Source organism: Pseudophryne corroboree, chromosome 11, assembly GCF_028390025.1.
Source record: "Pseudophryne corroboree isolate aPseCor3 chromosome 11, aPseCor3.hap2, whole genome shotgun sequence".
Classification (NCBI taxonomy): Eukaryota; Metazoa; Chordata; class Amphibia; order Anura; family Myobatrachidae; genus Pseudophryne; species Pseudophryne corroboree.
In genome coordinates, this window is record NC_086454.1 from 94,984,608 (window position 1) to 95,002,888 (window position 18,281).

At 48.3% G+C, this 18,281-nt stretch overlaps 1 protein-coding gene across 1 annotated transcript in view; it reads left to right on the forward strand.

Moving 5' to 3' along the window:
* Positions 1-18,281, forward strand: part of RAPSN (receptor associated protein of the synapse) — a 230,350-nt gene that overhangs the window by 68,834 nt on the left and 143,235 nt on the right. The window lies entirely within an intron of this gene.

Genomic DNA, 18,281 nt, shown 5'->3' on the forward strand with positions numbered 1-18,281 from the left:
ATTTAGATGGCCTGATAAATCCTTTCCCTAGGCTCTCCTTAACATACTCATTCATGGCCGCAGTTTCTGGCCCGGATAATGCATATAACCTTCCCTTTGGCAATGTGGCACCAGGAATTAGCTCAATAGCACAATCATAAGGCCGATGGGGAGGCAGAATGTCCGCATTGCCCTTGGAAAACACATCAACAAAGTCCTGGTATTCCACGGGAATGAGTTCGGGAATGGCAGCAGCTATTCTGACGGGAAACGTAATACATTCCTTATTACAGATGGTACCCCATTGTGAAATCTCCCCCGACTGCCAATCAATGATGGGATTATGAAAGGCCAGCCAAGGGTGACCCAGAACCACTGGAACTGCTGGGCAATGGGTAAGGAAAAACTCGATCTTTTCGGAATGAAGAGCTCCTACCGTAAGTAGTACAGGGGGTGTACAGAGGGAAATAACCCCATTGGACAAGGGACTCCCATCTAAACCATGCATGGTAATACACCTACCCAAGGCTAACTGAGGAATACCTAAGGCCTTGGCCCACGTTAAGTCCATAAAGTTCCCTGCAGCTCCACTGTCAACAAAAGCCGACACCGAAGAACTGAGGCTGCCAAAGGAAACTTTAGCTGGGACTAAAAGGGAGTTATTCGAGGAGATAAGCTGCAGACCAAAGTGAACCCCCTCACAATTCACTTGGTCGAGGCGTTTTCCCGACTTGTTCGGACAATTACGGGCAAAATGTCCCTTACCCCCACAGTACAAACAAAGACCAGAGTTTTGCCTTCTGGCTCTTTCTTCTGGAGACAGCCGGGAGAGACCCATCTGCATGGACTCCTCTACATCCTCAGGAATGGAAAATACACATGGAGCAGACCTGACAGGTGCTCCTTTTTCAGCCCTCCGCTCTCTGAGACGACGATCAATCTTAATAGAAAGCTCCATGAGTTTATCGAGAGTCTCAGGAGCGGGATACTGAAGGAGACTGTCTTTTATAGACTCTGATAAGCCGAGGCGAAACTGACTGCGCAGGGCTGGGTCATTCCAGCCACAGTCGTTCGACCAACGGCGAAACTCTGTACAAAAAACCTCTGCAGGATTTCTACCCTGTCTGAGAGCGCGTAACTGACTCTCAGCGGATGCCTCTCTATCAGGGTCATCATACAAAAGCCCTAAAGACCCAAAAAAGGCGTCTACTGACAACAACGCTGGATCCTCTGCTTTTAAACCGGATGCCCAAGTCTGAGGATCCCGCTGGAGCAAAGAAATAATAATTCCGACCCGCTGAGATTCAGTACCTGAGGAGATCGGTCTTAAACGAAAATAAAGTTTACAGGATTCTTTAAAATTAAAAAACTCCTTCCTATCACCAGAAAAACGGTCAGGCAAGTGCATTTTTGGTTCAGGGACTACCCTCGGGGAAGTTCGTAAAAGATCTTCCTGCGACTTCACCCGAAGGGAAAGATCCTGAACCATCTGAGTAAGTTCTTGAATCTGGCTGACTAGGAGCTGACCAGGATTTGGCCCTAAACCTGTGGGATTCATGAGGCCGATAACTCTTACAAAACTGAATAAGTAAAAAATTAAACCCTGTTTAATTTTAAGTTTTGGTTTGGCCGGTAATAATGTTATGATTCCAGTACTCCTGACCGGAGGAGATCTCATGGCAATGGCCAGAGTACTGGAAGGGAATGCTGGTTACGGAAGCTGGAAAGACTAGTTGCCCCTGGCGCCCTAACTCTATTGTCTCACCCGTGCTATCGGAAATCCCTTGCGAGACTATGGTTTCTTGAGCCCCTGGCAGCCACGTTTGAAAGGCGGATTATGTCTGCCCAACTCCGGTGCCCCCCGGTCTTAGTGAGAGACAAAGGGAAATCCGAGGCAGGATGATGACAAGAGGACCTCTGACTGACAACAGGACAGGGGCAACAAGCTAACTAACCAAACCAGAAGTATGCGCGGAAAAACCGCCAGATAAAAGGACAACCAAAATCCACTAGTCCGTTACTCCTACCCAGCACCGCTGGATACCAGAGTGGATCTGTGGGAGCGGAATCCTCCGCAAAAGCTCCGAAACACAAATAATAAATAATAAGTAATAAAGCGGCCAAGCCGCAACACACGGCTACGCCGTGACTCACGAACACCACTGGATGTTTAAAGGTGCGTCTGTGAGAAGCCCTGGGAGTGTACTTAACAGGGAGTCCTCCAATCAGCTGTTTAGAGGCTGATTGGACTAAATGCCGTGCAGCTGCCTTGCTGCACGGCCAGGAAACAGGTGCCCTTATTAATTTAAATGGACCCAGCAACGGGGAACGCGGTCCGCCAGTGGCGTCCCCGTTGCTAGGGTCCGTGCGGCTCCGTGCGCCGGCGTCTAGCGTTGCCAGGGAGCCGGCGGCTGTACGCGCACGGCGTCCCTGGTTGCTAGGCGCCGGGCCGCACCGACGGGCGGACCCCGGCGCCTAACAGGACGTGCCCACTGTTGTTTCTGCTATGGTGGCTGCTAGAGAGAGTGCCGATATTGTTGTGGGCTCATCCTCTTGGTCACAATCCTGGTGTAAGTTTAAAACAGGGTACAGCTTGCACGGGTTAGTATTAGCATCGACAATCTTAGTTACATTATTCTTAACATCTATACAGTTACTAAGTGCATGTTTATCATACACCAGTGTGCCATTCTCTGTAACCACTTTCTCTCCTGTTATGTATGGTGGTGGTGGTGCGGTGGCTATCAGTTTCCTGATAGGGTTAGATCCAGCCGCTTGAGCCAATCCTCTTTGTATTTCACCTTCCTGTTGCCATAATTGTAAATAATCATAATGTTTGATCCGTCTCTTTGCAGATTTAATGAGACAGATCCTTCTCCTTAGATTTTGTAACACCTCGGGGCTAAAACTGCCTACCCGTGGGAACTTTTCCCCGTCATGCACAGTCATTCTTTCCCATTCATCGCACAAAACCTCTGTGTGTGAACCGTATTTCTCACACATGATATACCTTGCCGACCCTATTGGCCGGTTTACTAAATCAACCTGAACCGGGGTTGATCGCCCCCTACCTGAACAACTGGCCCCCATCTTTGCAGGTGTTGCTTTCACTACTTCTGACCTTCAAATCAGGGTCTTCAGCGAACCCTTACAAAAACCAAGATGTCCGGGGTAGGCCGACGGTGAAAGTTCAACCGAGTGCTTTCACACACTTCTCGCCCACGTTGGCCAGTACTTCAATCACTGACGCAGAGCTGCTGTACCCAACCTAGGGCCCCTATGAACCTTTATTTACTGGGGCGTTGTGGGAGTAGGTTACCCGTCCCCAGCAAGTATCGGTTGTTAGAGAATTCCTGAGTGACCAGCGAACCTTCCTTAAAATAAAAAAATTTACACAAATCACGTTAGAATGTACAAATAGCGTTTATGACCCCTCTAGCGTACGCAAATGGTACTGGGTCAAGTTACAAACTAATGCACACAATTACATGTGGTACAATCGTACTGCACATAAGCAACTAATCTTATGTGCGGAACGACCAACGGAATCGAAAATTACGGCTGCAAATTCCTTCAGCCAGAGCTTAATGGCCTATATGGGTACCGCACCAACCCTCCTGTGGTTGTGCTTCTTGACTCTATCTATAGCGGACTTCCTAGTCTGCTGCACCTAGACCTCCTGGTCTGTCTCTCTGGACCTCCTGGTCCGTGACCTCCTGGTCTGCTATACTCTAATGCTCTTATTTCAATATTTAACAAGGGATGCCTCCCAAGCCACCACTGGCCATCACTTTCACGGATGTACCTCACGAGAACTCGATTTCCTGTGGTTCCACCCAAAAATGAGAAACTTATATATATGTATACACACACTCTTTCACCTCATATACTCTTTACTTTCGTTTCTGTACAGAAATCCCTTTCATTCAGTATCACAGTCTAGTCCCAAAGGAGTTACAACTAGAGAAGGATCTTTTACGCTAAAATTTAAGACACTGAGATTGACTTGGGCTATTATCGCGTTGCTTCCGTATCGCCTACTAAAATAATACTATTGTGTGATTTGTATTACGTGGGCGTACCCATACGCTCCGTTGCGTAATATACGCTACGTGTGTAAGCCCTTGCGTCGCGTACGCTTGTCCCGCCCTTTGTTAGGGACACTTGTACACAGGCCAGACACGTCCACAGTAACACAAGTAACACGTTTCTATCAATGCAAATGATATTTAACTGTAATCATTTACTGAGCACCACACAGAACTTCCTTGTATCTTAGGCAAGCCGTGTGCGTGTTTTACAAATTACTTCCTTACGTATTAATTTTACTTTTAACTACCAATAGCAACAAATCTTTCTCAGCACGTTATCAATGATAAATGGCAAACAGGAAAGTGAGATGTGAAAATTACACAAATGAAAAATGCAGGTGTGTGCGTGTGTTTCGTACGCAATGTGTATCAAACAGAAATAAAACAGTTTTAAAAGACAATAGCGTACTGTTCTTACCTTCCGGTTCCGGATTCCACCAGCATTCCTACAGCGTAGCGATGCAGACGCTTATCTAGTCAGCACTACCGTATCCCTCACCACCAACACGGATACGAAGGGATACGCCTTCCCGCCCTTTGCTGACAGATAAAGTCTGCTTGTGTTCACTAGAGCGGATATGTGGAGGACGGACGAGCCGCCAATTGATAAAGCTGTTATTTATCATATAACATTCAATATATATTGGTAAGGGACTCAGTACGCAATGGGCGTACGGGGTACCGTAATGGTACGCACTTAGCGTAGCAGATGGCAGGCCGTGGTCGAGACGCACGAGCGGCACGTTCGCTCACGGCTTACGCTGGGTATCGAGCACGCTATAGGCGGCCCGAGCACCGTAATGCTACGCTACTAGCGTAGCGGACGCTGTGCCCACGAGTGGAACACGAGTGGCGCAGGCGCTCACAGGATGACACACAGTAAACCTTGTATGCAACACACTGAAAGGCTAAGCTTTATACTGTAAACCTTGGTCTTGTAATGTTAACACAATGTAATGCTGATTAACCTCTATTATATAAAAACTACTTGAGCGATTGAGACGCTCAGAATCCCTCTATACTCGCTAGAAAAACACAGACACCTTGCTGAGGTTCCAACACCTTTACTAACGAGATTTAGCTATGTAAAAAGGGGAAAACAGTTAACAGCTTATACACTACAGCACTAACATAAAACACCTAAGCAGAATAACTGAAAATATACAATATACAACAGCGTCTTAATCCTAAACAATAACAGAGAGAGAGAGAGTATGGCAAATACAAACAGAGAATAAGTTGGTTACAGAGAAAAACTTACACACTGGGGAATGATCGCTGCGCAGTCCTGGAACCAGCTCTCTAGTTAGTCAATGATGAAAACCGTTGTGGAGAGTAGACTGAGCTGGCCCTGGCTGGCTGTTCTTATATACACTACATACAGTACACTACAAAGGGCCCTACAATCTCATTGTTCATTGGACACAGGAATCTGTCTTCACATTATAACAAAAGGTCATAGGTTGATTCGAACAGGTGGGCTGTGACTATTTCATACTGCTCAGGTTGGAGGGAATCTCAGGATTCCCGCCGCATGGATAATGAACTGCAAATACAGTAAATGTCCATAAACTTCTTATAAACATAACTATTCGCAGGAGCGATTAATCTCTTTCAAACCAATACCGGAATGTTACTAATAATATACTCTACCGTTGCATACTAAACACCACTGCTCAAAACCTGTCTGACCCTTCGTATCATGTAAAGAGGGATCTCTCTGTCCATGAACCAGTTACACTAAACAAACTCACTGATATTATTAAGGGGACCATAACCTATAAAATACATTATTTGGATTAACTATGTAACGATCGAGTCGCCCGCCAGACGCACACAAACTCTACCGTAAATGCGCATACCACGCGCCTGAGCGCACGACCGTGGAGGCGCCGTCACGCAACTGCGAATATGCGCACGCACGGGAAAGAATGTGCACGTGCAGCGGGCAAGCGCATGGGGTTAGTACAAGGCATCACAGGTCGCTATATTTTTCGACTTTGACAATATACTGCGCAAAACTTAAATGCACCACAGGTATGGATGGATAGTATACTTGACGACACAGAGGTAGGTAGAGCAGTGGACTACTGTACCGTACTGATATAATACTGGTGGTCACTGGTCAGCAAAATTCTGCACTGTCCTCCTACTATATACTACAATGCAGCACAGATATGGAGCGTTTTTCAGGCAGAGAACGCAGATATTTTCACTTCAGCACACTGAGCACAGATATTTGCAGCACACTGAACACAACCTCTTCCTATCATCTCCAATGCACGAGTGAAAATGGCGGCGACGCGCGGCTCCTTATATAGAATACGAATCTCGCGAGAATCCGACAGCGGGATGATGACGTTCGGACGCGCTCGGGTTAACCGAGCAAGGCAGGAGGATCCGAGTCTGCCTCGGACCCGTGTAATATGGGTGAATTTCGGGTGGGTTCGGATTCTGAGGAACCGAAACCGCTCATCACTACTGTGAATAAGCCCCGGGTCGGAGGACTCAGAGTACTTATTTACACTCCAGCTAATTCAGGTCCTTCCCATGTAACACCCTGCTAGGTACCCAGGAAGGATTTCCGGGTGATTGGACCCGGGTGGAGCCATGCCCACGGACAAAAAAAAAAAAAAGGGTTGTTGCACATTTATGTGCAATAACACCGGATATTCAAGCCACTGGAAAAGGGGAATTAGACTGCTCTTTATATCTTCTGCGGGTCTCTGCACACTATAGATCTGGCATCAGCCCTTCATACTCTAAAGCAGTGGTTCCCAAACTGTGTGCCGTGGCACCCTGGGGTGCCGCGGGACACTTGCAGGGGTGTCTCGGGTTGGTGGTCCAGAACCAATTAAAAATATTTATTATCCATGTAATAGGAAAAACTAGTACTTGTGGCTGCCAGTCATAAAATATGTGTACAAACAGAACAAATCTTGTCCCTCACCACATAACTGAACCTAAGTATGACATATAAACATAATTTACTTAATTTCATATTTTTTTATAAATTTCCCAATTAGAAACTTTTGGACTAGGGGTGCCGTGATAAAAATTCTGATACTCTAGGGCGCCGTGATTCAAAAAAGTTTGGGAACCACTGCTCTAAAGAAAGGAAAGTATGTCTGGCCTACAGTATGTGGAGGGGAGAGAGGAAGTGGAGCATACTTTTAGAAAAGCATTTCAGGGAGACTGTGAAAGCAACACCTATGGGTGCGGTATTACAGTGGACCTGTACTGCTACGTCTGAGCATTTTTGCATTGGGTATCCGGTCTCTAGGTCGACCACACTATTGGTCGACATGCATTAGGTTGACAGGGTTTCTAGGTCGACAGGGTCAGTAGGTCGACATGACAAAAGGTCGATATGAATTTTTCACAGATTTTTTTCATTTTTTTTACTTTTTCATACTTTACGATCCACGTAGACTACAGTTGGGAACGGTAACCGTTGCTGATCGCAGCGGTAGCGGAGCGAGGCACCTTGCCCGAAGCATGGAGAGCAAAGCGAGCCATGCGTGGGGACACGGTCAGTGGCAAACGCAGGATTTGCATGGGGGGTTTCCAGAACTGGGTGGAGCCAGTCACGGGGGTGGGGACTGAGGTGACCCAGTATATGCTATGTCCGTAAAACTAGTGTGTCTGTGTGTGTGTGTGTGTGTGTGTGTCTGTGTATATATATATATATATATATATACACATATCTACACATATATATATATATACCGTATATATATATATATATATATATATATACACACATACATATACATATCATATTAAACATGCATATATATATATATATATACATACAGTACACGTATATATACACATGTATATATATCACATGTGTATGTGTGTGTGTGTGTTTATATGTATGTATGTATGCATGTATGTATATACATGTGTATATATGTATGCACATGGATATATATGTACTATAATTAAAAGAAAGTAAACTTTTATTAAGCACTTACAAGTGCCACCAGGAAGACAGCAGGCTGCAGAAGACGCTAGACAGCCATTAATAATACTCATACAGCAAAAAAAAAAGGGGGGGGGGGATTTCTGGGTGCTCGGAAACCCCCCCTGGGTGCGCCACTGAGGGTGCACTAATTGGGGTTCCTGTGCACTCTACGACACTAGAATTTTAAAAAAACCTCATGTCGACCTTTGTCAAGGTGACCTTGGTCATGTCGACCTAATGCATGTCGAACTATTTTGGGTGTCGACTTAGTGTGGTCGACTCTATTAACCACACCCGTTGCATTGTTGCTCAGTAAGATTTAATTGTTGGTGAAAAGTCAGTGATACATTTTAGGGGTTCACTACGATCTGCCGGCGGCCGGCCTCCCGGCGACCAGCATACCGGCGCCGGGAGGCCGGCCGCAGGCTTACCGACAGTGTGGCGAGCGCAAATGAGCCACTTGCGGGCTCGCTGCGCTCGCCACGCTACGGGCACGGTGGCGACACTAGTTTATTCTCCTTCCAGGGGGGTTGTGGACCCCCACGAGGGAGAATAAGTGTCGGTATGCCGGCTGTCGGGCTCCCGGCGCCGGTATGCTGGTCGCCGGGAGCCCGACCGCCGGCATACTGAAGACCACCCACATTTTAGGGCTTGTTCATGTATTATGGGGGTCATTCCGAGTTGATCGCTTGCTGCTGTTTTTCGCAGCGCAGCAATCAGTTAAAATAATGGCAAAACTGCGCATGCGTATGCACCGCAATGCGCACGCGTGTCGTACGGGTACAAACAGCATCGTTGCTGTGCAATGCTTCTAGTGAAGAATCCATTCGCACAACCGATCGCAATGAGATTGACAGGAAGAGGGCATTTATGGGTGTCAACTGACCGTTTTCTGGGAGTGGTAGGGAAAACACAGGTGTGGACAGGCGTTTGCAGGGCGAGTGTCTGACGTCAATTCCGGGACCGGACAGGCTGAAGTGATCACAAGGGCTGAGTAAGTTCAGACCTACTCAGAAACTGCAAATAACTTTTTCGTACCGTTCAGCTGCACATGTGATCGCACACTTGCAAAGCGAAAATACACTCCCCCGTGGGTGGTGACTATGCGTTTGCACGGCTGCAAAAAGTAGCTAGCGAGCTATTAACTCGGAATGAGGGCCTATGTTCTACTCACTTGTGGTTCCATATAAGTGGCCACAAAAAACCTTAATTGAAAATGCATGTAACCACAGGGATCACTGTGCCTTATAACCAATGCAGGGAAATGACTAGAGATGTGTGGAGGGCACTCGTGTTTTGTGTTTTGGTTTTGGATCTGGAACCTCGCTCGTGTTTTGGATCTGGAATGGTCTTGCCAAAATCTCCCTTTCGGGTCTTGGTTTTGGATCTAGATGATTTTTTAAACCCCCCCCCACAAAAACAGCTAAAATCACAGAATTTGGGGGTAATTTTGGTCCTATGGTATTATTAACCTCAATAACATTCATTTCCAGTCTATTCTGAACACCTCACAATATTGTTCTTAGGCCAAAAGGTTGCACTGAGGTGGCTGGATGACTTTGCTAAGCGACACAAGTGTGCGGCACAAACACCTGGCCCATCTAGAAGTGGCACTGCAGTGGCAGACAGGATGGCGGATTTAAAAAATAGGCCCCAAACAGCACATCAAGCAAAGAAGAAAAAGAGGTGCAATGAGGTAGCTGGATGACTTTGCTAAGCAACACAAGTGTGCGGCACAAACACCTGGCCCATCTAGCAGTGGCACTGCAGTGTCAGACAGGATGGCAGATTTAAAAAATAGGCCCCAAACAGCACATCATGCAAAGAAGAAAAAGAGGTGCAATGAGGTGGCTGGATGACTAAGCTAAGCGACACAAGTGTGCGGCACAAACACCTGACCCATCTAGGAGTGGCACTGCAGTGTCAGACAGGATGGCAGATTTTAAAAATAGGCCCCAAACAGCACATGATGCAAAGAAGAAAACGAGGTGCAATGAGGTAGCTGGATGACTAAGCTAAGCGACACAAGTGTGCGGCACAAAGACCTAGCCCATCTAGCAGTGGCACTGCAGTGTCAGACAGGATGGCAGATTTTAAAAATAGGCCCCAAACAGCATATGATGCAAAGAAGAAAAAGAGGTGCAATGAGGTAGCTGGATGACTTTACTAAGCGACAGAAGTGTGCAGCACAAACACCTGGCCCATCTAGGAGTGGCATGCAGTGGCTGAATGTCGAAAGTGGCCCGCAATTTTTTCGGGCTACCGACAGCACCTCCTGCATGCCCGTCATTTTTTAAAAAATTCTGCACCACCAAATTAATTGTATGTGCAAAACATGTGACGTGCTGGAATTTGCCCATTTGGTGGACTTATACGGCAGTACCCCATAACTTATACAGCAGTACTGCTGGACTTATACGGCAGTACCACTGGACTGGACTTATACAGCAGTACCCCTGAACTTTTACGGCTGCACCACTGGACTGGACTTATACGGCAGTACCCCTGCATTTATACTGCAGTACCCCTGCACTTATACGGCAGTACCCCTGCACTTATACGGCTGCACCACTGGACTGGACTTATACGGCAGTACCACTGGACTGGACTTATACGGCAGTACCCCATGGCTTATATGGCAGTACCCCTGAACTTATATGGCTGCACCTCTGGACTGGACTTATACGGCAGTACCACTGGACTTATACGGCAGTACCACTGGACTTATACAGTAGTACCCCTGAACTTATACGGCTGCACCACTGGACTGGACTTATACAGCAGTACCCTATAACTTATATGGCAGTACCCCTGAACTTATACGGAAGCACCACTGGACTGGACTTATACGGCAGTACCCCATGACTTATACAGCAGTACCACTGGACTTATACGGCAGGACCCCTGGAATTATACCGCAGTACCCCTGGACTTATACGGCTGCACCACTGGACTGGACTTATATGGCAGTACCCCTGGACTTATACGGCAGTACCCCATGACTTATAAGGCAGTACCCCTGGACTTGTACGGCAGTACCACTGGACTTGTACGGCAGTACCACAGGACTTGTACGGCAGTACCACTGGACTTGTACGGCAGTACCACTGGACTTGTACGGCAGTACCACTGGACTTGTACGGCAGTACCACTGGACTTGTACGCCAGTACCACTGGACTTATACGGCAGTACCACTGGACTTATACGGCAGTACCCCTGGACTTATACGGCAGTACCCCTGAACTTATATGGCTGCAACACTGGACTGGTCTTATACGGCAGTACCCTTGGACTTATACGGAAGTACTACTGGACTTATACGGCAGTACCCCTGATCTTATATGGCTGCACCACTGGACTGGACTTATACAGCAGTACCCCATAACTTATATGGCAGTACCACTGGACTTATACGGCAGTACCCCTGAACTTATACGGAAGCACCACTGGACTGGACTTATACGGCAGTACCCCATGACTTATATAGCAGTACCACTGGACTTATACGGCAGTACCCCTGCACTTATACGGCAGTACCCCTGCACTTATACGGCTGCACCACTGGACTGTACTTACACGGCAGTACCACTGGACTGGACTTATACGGCAGTACCCCATGGCTTATATGGCAGTACCCCTGAACTTATACGGCTGCACCTCTGGACTGGACTTATACGGCAGTACCACTGGACTTATACGGCAGTACCACTAGACTTATACAGTAGTACCCCTGAACTTATACGGCTGCACCACTGGACTGGACTTATACAGCAGTACCCCATAACTTATATGGCAGTACCACTGGACTTATACGGCAGTACCCCTGAACTTATACGGAAGCACCACTGGACTGGACTTATACGGCAATACCCCATGACTTATACAGCAGTACCACTGGACTTATACGGCAGTACCCCTGGACTTATACGGCTGCACCACTGGACTGGACTTATATGGCAGTACCCCTGGACTTATACGGCAGTACCCCTGGACTTGTACGGCAGTACCACTGGACTTGTACGGCAGTACCACAGGACTTGTACGGCAGTACCACTGGACTTGTACGGCAGTACCACTGGACTTATACGGCAGTACCCCTGGACTTATACGGCAGTACCCCTGAACTTATATGGCTGCAACACTGGACTGGTCTTATACGGCAGTACCCCTGAACTTATACGGCAGTACCCCATGACTTATATTGCAGTGCCACTGAACTTATACGGCTGCACCACTGGACTGGACTTATACGGCAGTACCACTGGACCTATACGGCAGTACCCCATGACTTATATTGCAGTACCCCTGAACTTATACGGCTGCACATCTAGACAGGACTTATATGGCAGTACACCTGGACTTATACAGCAGTACCACTGGACTTATATGGCAGTACCCCATGACTTACACGGCTGCACCACTGGACTGGACTTATATGGCAGTACCCCTGGACTTATATGGCAGTACCCCTGGACTTATACAGCAGTACCCCTGGACTTATACAGCAGTACCCCTGAACTTATATGGCTGCACCCCTGGACTGGACTCATACGGCAGTACCCCATGACTTATACGGCTGCACCACTGGACTTATACGGCATTACCCCAGGACTTATACGGCAGTACCCCTGGACTTATACGGCAGTACCCCTGGACTTATACGGCAGTACCCCTGGACTTATACGGCAGTACCCCATGACTTATACGGCAGTAACCCTGGACTTATTTGGCTGCACCACTGAACTGGACTTATACGGCAGTACCCCTGGACTTATACGGCAGTACCCCTGAACTTATATGGCTGCACCACTGGACTGGACTTATATGGCAGTACCCCTGAACTTATACGGCAGTACCCCATGACTTATATTGCAGTGCCCCTGGACTTATATGGCTGCACCACTGGACTGGACTTATACGGCAGTACCACTGGACCTATACGGTAGTACCCCATGACTTATATTGCAGTACCCCTGAACTTATACGGCTGCACATCTAGATAGGACTTATATGGCAGTACACCTGGACTTATACAGCAGTACCACTGAACTTATATGGCAGTACCCCATGACTTATATGGCTGCACCAGTAGACTTATACGGCTGCACCACTGGACTGGACTTATATGGCAGTACCCCTGGACTTATATGGCAGTACCCCTGGACTTATACAGCAGTACCCCTGGACTTATACAGCAGTACCCCTGGACTTATATGGCTGCACCCCTGGACTGGACTCATACGGCAGTACCCCATGACTTATACGGCTGCACCACTGGACTTATACGGCATTACCCCTGGACTTATACGGCAGTACCCCTGGACTTATACGGCAGTACCCCTGGACTTATACGGCAGTACCCCTGGACTTATACAGCAGTACCCCTGGACTTATACGGCAGTACCCCTGAACTTATATGGCTGCACCCCTGGACTGGACTCATACGGCATTACCCCAGGACTTATACGGCAGTACCACTGGACTTATACAGCAGTACCCCTGGACTTATACAGCAGTACCCCTGGACTTATACAGCAGTACCCCTAGACTTATATGGCAGTACCCCTGAACTTATTTGGCTGCACCACTGAACTGGACTTATATGGCAGTACCCCTGGACTTATACGGCAGTACCCCTGAACTTATATGGCTGCACCACTGGACTGGACTTATATGGCAGTACCCCTGAACAAATACGGCTGCACCACTGGACTGGACTTATACGGCAGTACCACTGGACCTATACGGCAGTACCCCATGACTTATATTGCAGTACCCCTGAACTTATACGGCTGCACATCTGGACAGGACTTATATGGCAGTACACCTGGACTTATACGGCAGTACCACTGGACTTATATGGCAGTACCCCATGACTTATACGGCTGCACCACTAGACTTATATGGCTGCACCACTGGACTGGACTTATATAGCAGTACCTGTGGACTTATATGGCAGTACCCCTGGACTTATATGGCTGCACCCCTGGACTGGACTTATACGGCAGTGCCACTGGACTTATACGGCAGTACCCCTGGACTTATATGGCAGTACCACTGAACTTATACGGCTGCACCACTGGACTGGACTTATACGGCAGTACCACTGGACTTATATGGCAGTACCACTGAACTTATACAGCAGTACCCCAGGACTTATACGGCTGCACCACTGTACTGGACTTATACGGCAGTACCCCTGTACTTGCACGGCAGTACCACTAGACTTATACGGCAGTACCCCTGGACTTATATGGCAGTACCCCTGAACTTACACGGCTGCACCCCTGGACTGGACTTATACGGCAGTACCCCTGGACCTATACGGCAGTACCCCTGGAATTATACGGCAGTACCCCTGGACTTATGGCAGCACCGGACACCACCACTGGACTTATGGCAGCACAGGACACCACCACTGGACTGATGCAGCACAACACAGCACCACTGCACTGGACTTATACAGCAGCAGCACTGGACTAATGGCAACACAGGACACCACCACTGGACTTATGGCAGCACAGGACACCACCACTGGACTGATGCAGCACAGCACCACTGCACTGGACTGGACTTATACAGCAGCACTGGACTTATGGACACCACCACTGTGAGTGGACTGATGCAGCACAAGACACCACCACTGGACTGATGCAGCACAAGACAGCACTGGAATGACACATAAGAGCAATTCGCCACCCCACGCGCCACACCACTTTTCCGCACAGACACTGAGGATACACGTCCTCTCGCTACACTCTCCAGGACTGGAGTGAAAATGGCGGCAACGCGAGGCTCCTTATATGGAATCCAAAACCCGTGAGAATCCGACAGCGGGATAATGACGTTTTGCCTCGTTCTGGTTTCCGAGTCAGGCGGGAAGTCTCGAGCCGGGCTCAGATCCGGGCTCGGGACGTGAAGTTCGGGGGGGTTCGGTTCTCAGGGAACCGACCCACTCATCCCTAGAAATGACACTGATGATCCCATTTGATTATACTGTATACCGTATAGCTCTGATTTTTTTTCCAAGTACATAACAGATATATAATGGGGGAAAAGGTGACATCGGGGAGATTGATAGACTCTTCACGGTGCTGCACTGTGTGTGAGAGTTGGGGGTGGTGTAGGGCTGCTGACTGAGAGCTGGAATGCCGAACAAGACCTCTCCCTCATGCCCGCCCCCAAGTCAGGAGAAGTACTAACCTAATAAAGAAACGGCCCGGGTGTCGCATATGGGCGAAGGAAGTCATTGATGGTATATGACCAGATAGTTTGTTAACATTGATGGTTCCAGCTAAAGCAACCATCAATGGCAACCATCGACGGATGAGGTACCGATGGCAATCCCTATTTCAGGGAGTCTTCCTGACATTCAGGGAGAGTTGGCAAGTATGGAGTGAAGCAGAGGGGTAGGTGGAAAACATGAGAAGAGGGGGAGAGAGGCTCTGGAAGGGACTATAGGTAAAAGTGAGAAATAGAGGTTTAGGGGCATCTGGGATAGATGGGGGAGAGCAGAGGGGAAGGAATGGGAGCCAGCTGGACATCAGAGACGAGTTGATTAATCTACTGCCCTGAATATATGAGCACACTGACTGCTATAATGCACTAGGTTGACAGGGAACTGAGCCAGTCAAGGTAGGGTTTTCTCTACAGTCTACCACCATTCCCCCATGTCAGATCTAAAAAGCATAAAATATTTCTTAAAAAACAAACAAAAAACCCCACAACAAAACAAGAAACAATGCTGGTGGACAGAATACTACCACCAGAAACCCGAAACCTGACAGAATCCCAACGCTGGAGTTCCAACAGCCAATATTCCAAACATAAGTATGCCAGGGCATAGGTGCCGATTTATGTTTTTGCTGGTGGGTGCTCGGTGGGAGACGGCAGTGGGAATGAACGGGCGGCCACGGCAGTGACTAATGGCCATTACACATTATGCCACACACCGTAATGTGTATTACACGTTATGCTACACACCGTAACACTCGTTATGCGTTATGCCACACACTTTAACGCAAATTGCATATTATGCCACACACAGCTATGGCCTTGACACCATTTTATGCCCCACACACAATAATGCCCCTTAAAAATTATGCCACACAGTAAGGCTTCTAATTACTTTTAAATTACCTGCCTGATATCAGGTATTCATTCGTATTGCCAAAAGTTTCATGCAAGTTGTCAGGGGTTTCATGCTCTGGGTCTCATGCGCATTGCCAGGGGTTTAATGCGCGTTGCCAGGTGTTTTCATGCGCATTGCCAGGGGTCTCCTATGCGTTACCAGGGGTCTCCTGCGCGTTGCCAGGGGTCTCCTGGCCGCTGCCCCAGTAAAGTTTGGGATGGTGGGTGCGGGCATCAGTAAGTATACCACTATTCCCCACAGCGGATTGAGACCCGCTGGGGGCTGAAGAAGTGCTCCCGTACATTGCAGTGTAAAAAAAAACCCTCTTAAAATGTCCGCCACTGAGGAGACAGACGCTAGAAGTCAAATGTGACCTCTTGAGTCTGTCTCCTCCGTGGCGGCAGACATTTTTAGTGTTTTTTTTTACACTGCAGTGGACAGAAATGCTTCCGCAGTCTCCAGCGCATCTCAATCCACTACAGCAGCTCGTGGTATCTTTGATGGGTCAGCGGCTGGTTCCGTAGGTGCTCCTCATTTTCCGTGGGTGCTCGGTTTTAGGTTTAGGTTTAGGCTGCACGAAGGGAGGGTTAGGGTTAGGCTGCAGGAAGGGAGGGTTAGGGTTGGGAGAGGGTTAGTATACTTGCGTCCGCGGTATGATCACCAGCATTCTAAGTGCCGGTCTCCCATACCCAACGCATTACAGGGTGTGGATAATCAGTGAGACTTACTGCCTATTGCATCACGCAGCGCATCAAGCACACATTCTGCCCCTGCACTGGTAACCAAACCTATCGCTAACCTGAGCTGCAAGATGCACGGTGCACAGTACAATGGGCCTAATTCAGCTTGTACGCTACAAGTCCGATGGTGTGTTGTGCATGTGCAGAACAGGTCCTGGGTCCTCACACACAGTGTCCTCTAAGCCCCAGCTGATTGACAGACTGTAGGCGTTGGGAGGCGGTGGAGGGGGGGGTCCGTTCCTCAAAATGGAAGTGTGTCATTTTGTAGGAGTGCTGAGGTCAGCGTTTGCGTCTGGCGACACAGATTTATTGACCTTGGCTGTGGGCCTGAGACGGAAATCTGAATAACCTTAAGGTTGCTCAGATGACTGATGGTCACGCAATGTGATCCGATGGTGCTTCTGCCGACGGGTTGGGATCCCCTGCAGACGCACCAGCAGATCAAGGAAACAGTCAGGAGCCGTCTATTTACACCAGACGCCTCCTGCTGCATATTAGCTGTACGGTATTGCACAGCCACTTCCTTGCGGCTGTACAATAGTGCACAACTCTAAATCAGGACCAATGTGCGCTTGACATGTATTCAAGACTCTCTGTTGGGTTTGTGACCCATGCTTTCAGCTCCCAGCTCCCACCCTGATCCACCACTAATTGCCAGCATGATGGCTACTCATTGGAATTGCATCATTTGGAGCAGTTGACTTTGCCTGTAGTCAGAAGTCTCCGTGTGGAGTTTGTATGATCTTCCTGTGTTTGTCTGAATCTCCTTCTGTGGTCCAAAGACATATCGGGCGGTAGGTTATTTGGCATCTGATGAAATTAGGTAAAGTGTTTGGGCCAGATGCATAATCGCTTGGAAAGTGATAAAATGGAGAGTGAAAAAGTACCAGCCAATCAGCTCCTAACTGCCATTTTTCAAACACAGCCTGTGACATGGTAGTTAGGAGCTGATTGGCTGGTACTTTTTCACTTTCCATTTCTCTTACGTCCTAGAGGATGCTGGGGACTCCGTAAGGACCATGGGGTATAGACGGGCTCCGCAGGAGACATGGGCACTTTAAGACCTTTTAATGGGCGTGAACTGGCTCCTCCCTCTATGCCCCTCCTCCAGACCTCAGTTAGATCCTGTGCCCAGAGGAGACTGGTCGCACACTAGGGGAGCTCTACTGAGTTTCTCTGGAAAAATACTTTGTTAGGTTTTTTTATTTTCAGGGAGCACTGCTGGCAACAGGCTCCCTGCTTCGTGGGACTGAGGAGAGAGAAGCAGATCTACTTTACTGATATGCTCTGCTTCTTGGGCTACTGGACACCATTAGCTCCAGAGGGTCGGAACACTTGGTACGCCTAGCTGTTCGTCTCAGAGCCGCGC